The 12,202-nt window shown below is 49.6% G+C and overlaps 1 protein-coding gene across 5 annotated transcripts in view; it reads left to right on the forward strand.

Annotated features, from left to right (window-relative positions):
• Positions 1-12,202, forward strand: part of PXYLP1 (2-phosphoxylose phosphatase 1) — a 93,607-nt gene that overhangs the window by 16,997 nt on the left and 64,408 nt on the right. Inside the window, exon 1 of one of the 5 annotated variants that reach the window (XM_039248566.1) lies at positions 5,402-5,442. The exons of 2 other annotated variants lie outside the window; for them this stretch is intronic. The gene's annotated coding sequence lies outside the window, so the exon portion shown is untranslated. Of the gene's footprint in view, positions 1-5,401; positions 5,443-5,671; positions 5,722-6,073; positions 6,276-12,202 lie in introns of those variants that run through there. 2 more of the 5 variants (XM_039248567.1, XM_039248565.1) reach the window with 2 other exon arrangements.

The following is a 12,202-nucleotide window of genomic DNA, read 5'->3' on the forward strand; positions in this document are numbered from 1 at the left end:
GGACAGGCAGAGAGAGAGAGAGAGAGAGAGAGAGAGAGAGAGAGGGAGATACAGAATCTCAGAAGCAGGCTCCAGGCTCTGAGCTGTCAGCAAAGAGCTGATGGAGGGCTTGAACTCATGAACCAGGAGATCATGACCTGAGCTGAAGTCAGACACTTAACCGGCTGAGCCACTCAGGTGCTCCAAAGTAAAGTAATTTTCAAACTAATGGAATAAGATTCAGCAAGAAAAAGAACAAATTTTTGATACACACATCAGAATGGATGGACATCAAAATAATTATGCTAAGTGAGTAAAAATAAGCCAGCAACAAAACTAAAAGTATGCATTCTGTGTGACTGCATTTATATGTAATTCTAGAAAATGCAAACTACTCTCTAGTGATAAAAAGCACATCAATGTTTGGACTCTGGCAGTGATGGGGAGAACTAAAGTGTGCAAATTGGGGGATTATTTACACAGGGTATGATTAGCAAGAGTTGGGAAAGGTAGATGTGGGGGTTGAGGGCGAGAAGGAAGTCTCCCAATTTCTAGTTTCCAGACTAGGGAAGGGGGATGGCATGTTATTCCCTAAGATAGGAAACACCAGGTTAAACATCAAAATGTTCAGTTTTAACATTATGGAGTTTGTGCGCAAGCAACTGGATGCTCTTGTCTGTTGCACAACAGAGAGGTCTGGGCTGGAGGCAAAGAATCTCAGAACCCAAGTCATCTGAGCCCATATTAAAAAATATAAGTAATCTGAGTACACTGAGAGTATGGGTGACCCCAACTGGCTTTGGAATGCAATTTCCAAAAAAAAATTCAAACTCACTAGAAGATAAATTTGTTTAGCTCCTCTCTGAATAATACTGAGTTTGTTTTCTCATGGGGTGGTTTAAAAAATAGAAAAATAGTAAAGAAAACATCTTAGTTCAGTGAAAAGGGCCCTGAAATGTTGAGGAAACCCAGATTCAGTCCCGGATCTCCCCTTATCTCACCGTGATTGATTTTGGACAAGCTGACTGTCCTCTGTCGTTTGCTCTGGGTGCAAAATTCTGCATTGGCAATGGCTTTCTTTTGGCATTTTAAAGCTGTTTTCTAGCTTCTGTCTTTTCTGTTTTGGGTCCTAACTGGAAGTCTGGGGTGTTATGTGGGTCCCACCTCTCTCATGAACATGTACCCCAGTTTCGGTCTTGCTAGTGGCCCCAAGACTGCAGAAAGGTCCACCAGGTTCCCAGTTTCTCTTGCCCCTTTCCGATTGGCTTCTAACTGAGAAGGAGGGACTGTGGGTCCATTCATCCATCCATCCATCCATCCATCCAGTTTTGATAAAGTATGTGCCAGGTATGGTGGCAGATGAAATAGGTTGCCAGCATCTTTTGTCGTCCCTCTATGATTTCTAAATGAGATTTGTGTGAGTTCATCCAGTGCTTGTTTGTTTCTTTTTTCTTAGAAATCTCTTTTGGTTGAGCTCAGAATTTAGAGGACGAAAATGGATGTTTAGGTCTATGATTCAGCAAATTACTTTCAGTTCTTTGTGACCGTTTTTGGTTCTAGGTCAGGGTCAGAGCCATCTCTTAGTTTTATTTAACGTGGTCATTTTGTGTTCTGTTCCTCCAGATTTGCCTCTCTAATTAAATTTTAATCAGATAGACAGTAAAATGAATTTGCCCTCCCTAGTTGCTCTTAGAAGGGGAAGGGGGCTTATATAATAAAACTGTGGTGGGGAGAAGGGATCACAGCTGGTAGTAAGTAAATGAATCATGCATACATAAATAATAGAGAACAGACCACCCTGAAGCTGAGAGGCTCCCATTGCATTTTAAAAAAATATGCATGTGTTAGGGCGAGTACAACATTTTTGCAAGAACCCCTGAAATAACCTTCAGCCTTCTGTAAAATGTTTATCTCCTGAGACCCTGGCATTGCCAGCAGTGAAGTGGAAAATTGCATGGGACAACCCTCTCTCTTTATAGCTTAGTTTGATATTCTGTACTGTATTAATAGACAGAAATCTATTATGGATCATTTATATCTTCATGCTTATTTTTGTGTACTATGTCTTTTTCCAAGTTTATACAGTGAATGAGTCCTCCTTTAATAATCAGAGAACCAAAACCCATGGCAACTGGAATTTACAAATAATATTTATAACCTAGATATTATGGTGGGCGCAAATGAAGTATTTTGTGTGGATGTAAAATTCTGTTGTAAGCCAGGATTGCCGGCAGCAGACCTTTGGAACTTGGAATGTGGTGCAAACAAACCACCCCACCTCCTCCTCTAGACGACTCCCTGGTATTATGTTACCTGGGTTTCTGCTCCAGACAACTTGTCTTCTCCCATCACAGAGTTCCATTGGGTGAGGCAGGAGCCCATTGTTTCTCTAAGTCTCCAGCGTAAGACAAAGAAGCCTGGACAAATATTTGTTCAATTTTTGCTTAATGAATTGAAACTGAATTGAAGATGGGCAACTGCTCCCAGCTGCTCCTGGTCTAGGCAGGGATTGATTGTGTGAAATGGCAGCAAATGGCAGCAGAATATTCATTCAGCAAATGGCAGCTGCCTAGCAGGATATTCATAACTTGGGTGAGCCTGGGACTGTTTTTATAGGTTGGATGGGTTTAGCTTTCACCGAATTTTGATAGTTTCCCTGAGGGCCAAGTGTGTGTGGAAAGGACAAAGGAACAGGCTGAGAGAAGAAGCAGAGACCAAGGTTGTGAGCCGATGGCACTGCACGTTTTCCTTTCTACTCTGTTTTACACTCATCGATGGCCATCACTTGTTCCTCTACCAGATGAATAATAATGGTGACAGTTCCCATTTTGTGGGAACCAAAGTGCCAAGCATTGTCCTATGGGTTTGTACTACTCAGGACTCTCTTGCTTGCCAGTGACATAAAAAACAAAACAAAGCAAAACAAAAAACCAAAAAAACCCCACCCAATTCTAATTTGTTTGGCGGAAGTTGGGGATTTATTGAACAATGTACTTGAAAAAAATCCATGTCCTGGTTTCAGGCATGACAGAAAGCCACCTATCTCTCAATTCTGCTTGCCTCAGTGTCAGCCACAGTCTCTGGCACAGCCTCCCTGGGTGCTGGCTAGGTGATCACTGACAGCTTCAGGCCATTGACATCCTACCTCCTCAACAACCACTGAGGAAAGAGGTTCAATGGGGATAATAGTCTTGAGATACTTATATATATATTCCCATAGGAACCTTTTCTTTCTTTCCTTATAGCCCCTTCTTCCTGTGGCTTAGCCATGAGGTGTTATTGTCCTAGAAGCAGGGCAACGTGGATGCCACTCAGACCCTAAAGTCCACAGGGAGGAGGAGGGGGATACCTCCTCCAGAATGGAAGGTGGCATAGAAGCCCTTGGGGAAAAGGCAATGTGAGCAAAGAGACTGGAGAGGATGAGTCTAGGCAGAGAATGATGCTCAGGCCCCTGAGGCCTCCTCTGTGCCAGGTCTTGACCTAGGAAGGGGTATAGGACAACAACAGAAATCCCAGCAGGTTGAGAAGAAAGCTGAAAGCGGCGGGAGCCAGTGCCCTCTTCCTGTTTGGAACTCTGCCCCCGAATGTCCTGTGCCACCACAGGGGGGCTGCAAAAAAGTGAAGAGCTGGCATGACATATTTAATGGGAAATGGATCCAGAGGGTGCCCCAGAGTCTTTAGTTCTCCTGTGACAGAAAAGGGATCCAGAAGCACCCACATGTTCTCTGTGAGGGATGAAGGTAGCTGAGGGGGGGGGAGGGGGGAGGAAACCAACCTACCCCAAGGTCACAGTGGCTGGGATGGACACGTGACCCAATCCTGGCAATCAGAGTGAGCCCCAGGGCATGGTGGTATGGTTGGTGGTATGGTTGGCAAAGAGAAGCTATTTCTCTGCTGGACTTGCCTCTGTGAGGTTGCGTGAGCCTCAGTCGGCTAGGGTCTCCTTGTGGAAAGAAGCAAAGCTGATTGATGGAGAGTCTCTAGAGTGTTTAGTCTTTGGAAATAAATCCAGACGTGAGGCAGAAGTGCCCTGGGCTTTGCATTTGCATAAATCAACCAATTCTTTTTTTGTTTAAGCAAGTGAGAATTGCGTTATCTGTCATTTACAGCAGAAGGGGCTCTAACCCAAGTAAGGTATAGAGAGGCAGCGCCAGCAAAGGGGTGGAGCCTGGATCAGTGGGAGGACAGTCAGAAAGACGAGCCTGTAGACGAAAGGAGAAGTGTTAAGTGGAATGGGGTGGGCTGAGGGCCAGATGGGAATGAGAAGGCACAGTGAAAAGATTTTGCGGTGAGCAGTACACACTCCTGGGTTCATGACTGGGAGGGGTTTTGTCAGTCAGGCAGGAAGGAGCTCGGGACAGCAGGGCATCACGGGAATGGGGTGAGAAGGGCAGTCTAGCAGGGTTTGGAAACACCCACTGGACCTTGAACCTTGAAGGGAGGAAAGCATCCTAAGTGGCTGGGGAAATGGAATGGTGAGACCACATAGGTAGATGGGGTTGAGAGCCGGGGACCGTGGACTTTCGTGCGGGAAGTGCTGATTTGAGAGATTGGAAGCAGAAAACCAGAGAGCAGGCGGAAACATGGCTAAGTTATCTGGGTGTTTTGTGGATTTAGGAGCCCTCAATACACGAGTGAAAGAAGAGGCCAAGTGATGAGCTCCTCCAGAAGGTGCACCTCGAAGGTAAATAGTTAAACAGTGGTGTCTATTTTGCTCAAGGCCAGTTATGCTAGGGCACACAGGGGTCATTGACACCAAAAGCCTCTCTGACAGTCACAGTTGGTGAGATCAACAGTCAGAGAAATCGTGTAGAAATTCCCACCAGCTGGAAGCCAACATTGGAAAGAAATGACCCACGAATGCAGTATCACATCAAGTTCAACCGCACGCCTCGCGGCTAACAGCGCGTTACAGATCAGGTTCAAGGGCTCAGCGAGTCCTCAGTGGCCCGCTCCTAGGAAGCCGCGGGGCGGGGACGGGGTAAGGGAGAGGCCTTGCCGGACGCCTGCAGGCCATCCTGAGACCCAGCAGCAGCAGGTCTAGAGTTGACCTATAGGGAGGGCCATCCGGATGTGGTCGGGGCCGGAAGAGAAACGCGAGAAAGGCTGAATGAGGCGGGGGCACGGTGGCGAGAACCGTGACAGTTTGGATCCACGCGTCAGCAGTGACTCGGCGGTGGAGGGTCCCAAACACGCGTGCCCAGCCCAGCACCAGGATCGGGGCGGTGCCTGGCCGGGCACAAGGCCCCAAAGCACCCGCACCAGGACCCGGGGCGAATCTGTGTACCCCGGGCTAGGCGTGCGTCCGCGTAGTCTGATCCCAAGTCCGGCTTTGTGAGGAGCGCTGCGCCTCGGTACATGTGGCCGCGGCCCCACTACACTCAGGGTGCCCGTGACCGTGGCTTAGGCACGCCGGAAGCTCCTCGGACTGGCCTGTCTCTGGGGTCTCTTTGGCCTCCCCAGGTCAGCATCCCCTCCGCAACCCCTTGGGCGCTCCTCTCGCTGCCTGGGCCGCTCCGCCGCGGTGTCTCCGGGGCGGAGCTGGAGGGCGCCGCGCGGGGCGGGGCGGGGCGAGCCAGAGCGGGGCGGGGCCAGCAGGGGGCGCTGCGGCATGCAGTGCTGCCCCGAGGTCGGTGCTCGCAGCCCTCGCCTCCCCCCCGCAACGGGCTTAGCAGGCGGCGAGCGCCGAATCGGGCGCGCAGCGGCGGAGCCGGGGCCGGAGCCGGGCCGGGAGCACGGACGGTGAGTGGGAGCGGCCCGGGGTCCGGCTGATTGCTTTTGGGGCTGAGCGTCGCGGAGGCTCGAAGAGGACAGACGTCCCGGGGCTGAGAGCCCGAGGGGGTCCTCGGGTCGCGCCCACGCCGGGACAACGGGACTGAGTCTCGGGTGGGAGAGTGGTGCTGGGGGCCGGGGCGGGCTCCAGAACACCGGTCTGAACCGCGCGACTGGACTCCCACCTCCATTCCCGCTCCTTCCCCAAACCCCAGCCCCAGACTCGCTCTTTCTCCCCAGGCCACCGCCCCACCGGCCCCTGTCCCCGAGCCTCAGCACCCTCTAACTCTGCCAAGGATTCCGGCGCCCTCTCCCGAGCCCTCGCCCCCACCTTCCCCAAACCCGCGGCCTCTGGCTTCTCCACCTCCAGCCCGGCGCCCCTCCAGCCCCGCCTTCCTCCACGGCGTCCCCGCCCCTCCAGCCCACTCCCGCCCGGCGCCCGCACTCCTGCGCCTAATTGTAGCCCCAACTCGAGCTCCCGGGATCCCGGTTCGCGCGGCACTTCGGAACCTGCTGGTGTCCAGGTGAGAAGGCGGCGGCAACTTCTCCGCGGCCTTTTTCGGGGGTGAGGCTGGCGTCTCCCGCAGCTGCGTGCGCCCGGCGCCTGCGGGAGTGCCCGGACCTGCCGGGGGGCCGCCCCGCGCGTGGGCTGGCGCGCCTGGGTGCCCAGGTTAGGTCTGCGTGCGCCAGACCCCGCGGCGTGGCTTGTACTCCTCTGTAGCGCTCTAATAAAGAAGCCGGCTTTGTCACACGTCAGAAACGGAATTGGCTTAGAGCAGGTTGCTTTCTTTGTGGCAGCGGCGATCTTTCAAGTTGTACCTGTGGATGGTTCAGGGATTAGCGGTGCAGGAAGACGTGGAGCCATATTTTCCCGCTTTGCTGGGCGTTCAGAGGCTGCGAAGGGGCGCCCGGGGAGCGAGGCTCTCACCGCCTGGGTGGCCAGTGCCTTCGAGGGAAGGCAAGGATGCTTTGTGGGCTTTCAAAAAGTAAAATCAGGAGAGATGTGACATTAGATCGGTGCGAATGGGGAGTGTGGGGTGGATGTGCCAAGGGGGTGGGCTCAAGAGGGCTTCACAACTTGGGGAACATTTGTTGCTATTATGCGGAGGTCCCCCCTGGTGAACCCGAGTGTAGAGCAGACCGAGCTAGCCCAGGCTGACAAACGTGACGTGACTGCAAACGGGGCTTGGCAGCAGCTCCTTCCCCTCGGAGGTGTTTGGTGCTCAGTCTGGACATCTGTGGGAAGAGAGTTCAAAGCAGATGGTTTGAAAAGCCTCGTGTTCCCCAGAGAGGGGTGGAGATGCACTGCTTACAGCCTGAAAAGCCACCCCCTGAATCTGCCCCCATCCCATCTCCAGGCTTTCATCAAGTCTTGGTTTAAATTAATTGCCTATTTCAGAGAAAGGACACGTAGGGGATACTTCTCTTTAAGGGATTAGCTCCTGGCCAGCCCACCCTCACTAACGCTTGGGAGGCTGCTGTGGGCCGCCAAGGACAGGATGGGCCTCTGGCCTCTGAAGCATATTGCTCTGAGCCTTTGTGAAACTTGCAGTATCCATAAGTTGTTTTTTTTTTTCCCCTGTCGATTGGCCTGAATAGTAATAATTAGCTCAATATTCTTCCAGCACTGAAGAGTGAATTAATAAGTAATTAGCCCAAGGTCATACCCGGGCCTGGTGGGCTCCCTCCAAGTGCCCACAAATTGCTGAGGGCACCTTCTCAGTCCTCATCATGCTGCTCAGTGGTGAGCTGTTGACTGTCAGATGCCCCACTAGCCAGGAGTGCCTTCAACGGGGAACCACCTCTATCAGCATCCAGCCTGGCGCCCTCTAAGGATAGATACTCAGTGTGTTATCTAGTAAACAAAAAGGACCCCCCTCTTGAATCTAGTCTGAGTCCATAACTCATGCTTTTCCATTGTGCTGCACTGTTTTCAAAATATTGCCCTTAAATTCATCAATTTTTAAAAAATGCATAATGTTACTGGAGACAAACTCCTGTTTGTGTTTTTTTGGGAGCAGAGCACTCAGTTTATGGGTCAGGCTCTGATAGCTGGGTCTCTGACCCAGTGGGGACTCCAGAAATTCCATGAAGGAAATCGGCTGTCCTCAGCCTAGAATTGGGGTGAGGGGTTGATGGGCACTCAGAGGAGCTAAGGCTGTTTGCTGAGGGGTGAGACCTCTGCAGCTTAACCCACAGGGCCCTGAGCTGTGGCTGCAGCTCCCCACCCCACCTCAGGCATCCCTCATCCCTGTCTGTGATAGGAAGGAGCACCATCTTTAGTCCATTGGGTACTGTCCACCCCAAATAACTTTCCCATGGAGAGCTGGGAGCACCGCTTCTTACACATTTCTGGCAATACGATTTGCGGCTCTGTTGGGGCTGGGGTTTAGGATGGTGTTTCTGTTTGTTGGAGGTGGCTGTGACCCACTGACAGATCAGCACAGCTCCTCTTCCGCTGTCAAAGGTGACCCTGGAGAATACGACCAGAGGCCGAGGGGGTGGGAATGCCTCGTGCCACCTTTTCTCAGGAATCTGGGAAGGGCTGGCATCTAGAATGGTAGCTGGACATGGGAACCTGCACTGCCCACAGGTTAAGGGTTGTCATGGGCTAATCTTTCTTACCCAGACTGTCTCTGTCTCCAGGTCTGGCTCTTTCCCAGAATTCCTGCAGCTGATGAAAAAATCTGTTTCCTAGAAGAGGTTTAATTAATGCCTGCAGTTTGTGAGTGAGACAGGGAGGGAGAGGGCGGTGGTGCCTGCTCTCTCAAGGTGGGTAGGGAGAAGCATGGGAGAATATCCAGCGTCCTGGAAAAATAGCAGGGGTAGACTTCAGCCCCAGGGCATTGCCTTGGGACAGGGCTCTCGGTTGGTGGATAAGGTCATATGCCCACATTCTGGTTGAGGGGTTACCATGAGGAGCAGAGTCACCAAGATAGGAAAAATAGCTCACAGTAACCTGACATATGATTGCTGGGCCCACTGTTCAAGTTTCTAGAAAGCCTTGAAGGACAGCTTAGATCTGGGCTTAGCAAAGTGGGAGAGTACAGAGCTATTTTAAGTTTTTGAATGAGGGTTGTGCTCCTTAGGAAATGGCTTGAGTGACATTAGGCTGGAGTTTGGCCCAGGGGAGACACCTCATGCCTGAGATGCTGAGGGGGAGAACCAGGGGAGTGGAAAAGAAGACACAGCTGACCGAGTCTGTGAGCCTGCACTTAGGGGTGAAGAAGAGGCAACAGCTGCTTTTTGGTCAGATGGTGGGCCTTTTGACACGAGCAGCCTTCCAGGAACCCTTCTTTTTTTTGTTTTTTGGTTTTTGTTTTGTTTTGTTTTTTGAGAGAGAGAGAGAACAAGTGTGCGTTCAGGGAAGGGCAGAGAAAGAGGAAACAGAGGATCCAAAGCTAGCTCTGTGCTGACAGCTTTGGCACCGACTGCAGTGAGCCCAAGGTGGAGCTTGAACTCACAAACCTAGAGATCATGATCTGAGCCAGATTGCTCAATCGACTGAGCCACTCAGGGTCCCCACCTCCACCCCCGGGGGACCCTTCTTGAACCTGCTGGGCAGCCTGGCAGATGGAATAGGCCTGCTGAAGTCCCCCCCCCCACCGCAGATCCTTCAAGGCAGTCATGCACCGAGGAGGCACCCTATGAAGCAGGAATGAATTGCAGAGTCTGCTCTGAGTTCCAAAGGCAGGAAGGTCAGGGTTGTCTAATGGAGGCACAGACAAGACTCCAGCCTGGTAGCCTCCTCTCCCAGCAGGCTGCTCTGAATGTGCTTGGGCCTTGGTTAGGGAAACCCCAGGCTTTTGGAAAGTTACAGGTCAATCACTAATAAAGAGAGGAGCAGTCCCAGGAGCGTGGAGGTAGAGAAATGGTGAAAAAGGCATTGAAAGATAAACTTGGAGGGGCCTGAGGAGTAGTTCCTGCAGCCAGGGGCAGCCTTCCCCATGTGCTCTTGGCTGTTTCGTCCATGCACCTGCCCTCCCCCCTCCCCTCCCCCTGGTCTCATCCTTCTGAACTGCACACCTCAGGGAGCGGCCTCTGTGCTGGTACCCTGGGCTGGAAGAGAATTGGGGTAAAAATTCTGTTTGTATTTGCCCACTTGCCTCCCCACCTTATACATTCATGTTTCTGTATTATGGGGCCTGGTCATGTGCTTACCACTCTGGGCCTCTGTGTAGAACCGACTTCCTTAGAGAGAGCTGTAATCAATAGCATGAAAACCAGAGCTTTAAAAAACTAAGATGAAAATTATTGCACCTGGTTTTGACACCCCCCTTCCCCTCCTCTCTGCTCGTTTGTGGTTAGAGTCATAATTTACACCAAATTTACAAATAGTTTGAATACTATTTGTCCTACTGCTCAATTAGAAGGAGACATGTGTCTTTCCCACTAACAAAACCACAACTTGCTTCGCTAGAACTACCTCATTCTTGGGTCCAGTACCAAACTTTAGGCCTTCAGGGATATAGCCATATCATTTTGAGCTAATAAACTATAAAATAAAATGAAGCTCTTGCTTGCTAATTTTGTCATCTAATATAGGAGAATCTGAAGTTAGAATAAAGCATTTTACTGCCTTGTTAACTCTTTATGCTTCTAAAATGAAAGAAGCAGTTGTATTAAGGTAGAAGAATGGTATTGTAGAAATGTTTGGAAGCTCAAAAATAGTAATGGATGGACACAGTCTTACAGAAATTATTAAATTGTAAATATTGTTATTAAAATGTGCAGTGATATAAATAATTTCCATAGAAGTATAAGCAAGTATACAATTTTGATGAGTATAGATTGATAAGTATAGAAATTTTAATCAGTCATTTTGTTGAAATACTTAATTAAATATTTAATATTATGATCATACCATATAAATAGGCAACTGAGTCCATGATCTTAGTCCTTCTAGCAAGTCTGGGATCTTCAAGATGGGGACACAGGACCACAGGGTGTTTCAAAAGGCTTCTCCTAGAATGCAGAACTCTTTTTTTTTTTTTTTTTTAATGTTTGTTTATTTTAGAGAGAGAGAGGGAGAGGGAGACACAGAATCTGAAGCAGGCTCCAGGCTCTGAGTTGTCAGCACAGGGCCTGACATGGGGCTCAAACTCACAAGCTGTGAGGTCATGACCTGAGCTGAACTCAGATGTTTAACCTACTGACCCACCCAGGCACCCCTAGAATACAGAACTCTTGAGAAGAGAAATACTATGTAAACTTAGGTATTGCTGCTACATTTGCTTCATAACCAAATGTGGCTAAATAGTTATTTGAAAATTATAGATAGTCTCCTGCTTAAGGGTAAAAATGAGTATTGGCTTTCTTTAAAATGTTCTGCAGGTCAAATGGACACAACCAGTATGTGATTAGCATGACCGGAAACCTCCTGGAAGCATTTCTCAGGGTTTGTGGATGTAAGAGATTCTCTGCTGATGACTTCCCGATACTAGAGTATCTGAATACCTGTGTATTCAGCATAGTACAGCAGTGAAGAGTGTGGACTCAGAAGCTATTCTGGCTTTGAATCCTGGATCTGTCATTACTAGTCCTACACCTTTGGGCAAGATCTTTAACCACCCTGTGCCTCAGTTTCTTCACTTGTAAAATTGAGATGGTGATGATGAAAATTGAGATGCTATTATTGTGAGGCTAAAATGAGATAGTTCATGAAGAGGACTTAGAACAGTGCCTCGCACATGATATGCTTTAAAAATGTTAGTTGTTGGGGCACTTAGGTGGCTCAGTCGGTTAAGTGTTCAACTTAGGCTCAGGTCATGATCTTATGGTTTGTGAGTTTGAGCCTCGCATCAGGCTCTGTACTGTCAGGGCAAAGTGGACTTGGGATTCTCTGTCTCCTCCCCCCCGCCCAAAAAAGAAATAAACATTTAAAAATAAATACATTTTTAAAAAGTGAAAAAAAATGTTAGCTGTTATTACTATTCATTTATTCCTTAAAAATATGTTTTTGGTGCCAACCAACCTCACTGAATTGGTGGATATAAGAGAACGGACAAGACACACATAGTCCCTGTCCCAGGGGGACAGAGGACATTGTAGTTAAGTTCACAGTGAAGGACATGAATGGTAGTGCAGACATTTCCCAGACACTCGCCTGCCTCTGGGCCACCTGCTATGATTGTGAGAGCCTAGCGCGGGCCTATAAAGGGTTGACTGTGGCACAAGGTGGAGCTGATTATCTTCAGGGGGTACACAAAGGTATGATGTTGCCTGGCCGGCTGTTTAAGATGGGCACTTGATTAACAAACACATTAATGTTTTAATGTTTTAACAACTCAGGTTGTTAGTGGGAAGTGTGATAAGAGACTGTAAACTCAGTATTTACCCACCTGCTTTGCCAGCACTGTTCTTGGTCCTGGCGGACAGCATACTGCCCTGGCCACTGCTTTGGACTGGTGTTCCAGAAGCCCCCAAAGCCCCACAGTCCTGTGAGAGACCC

Source organism: Hyaena hyaena, unplaced genomic scaffold (assembly GCF_003009895.1).
Source record: "Hyaena hyaena isolate Hyena2069 unplaced genomic scaffold, ASM300989v1 scaffold_311, whole genome shotgun sequence".
NCBI lineage: Eukaryota > Metazoa > Chordata > Mammalia > Carnivora > Hyaenidae > Hyaena > Hyaena hyaena.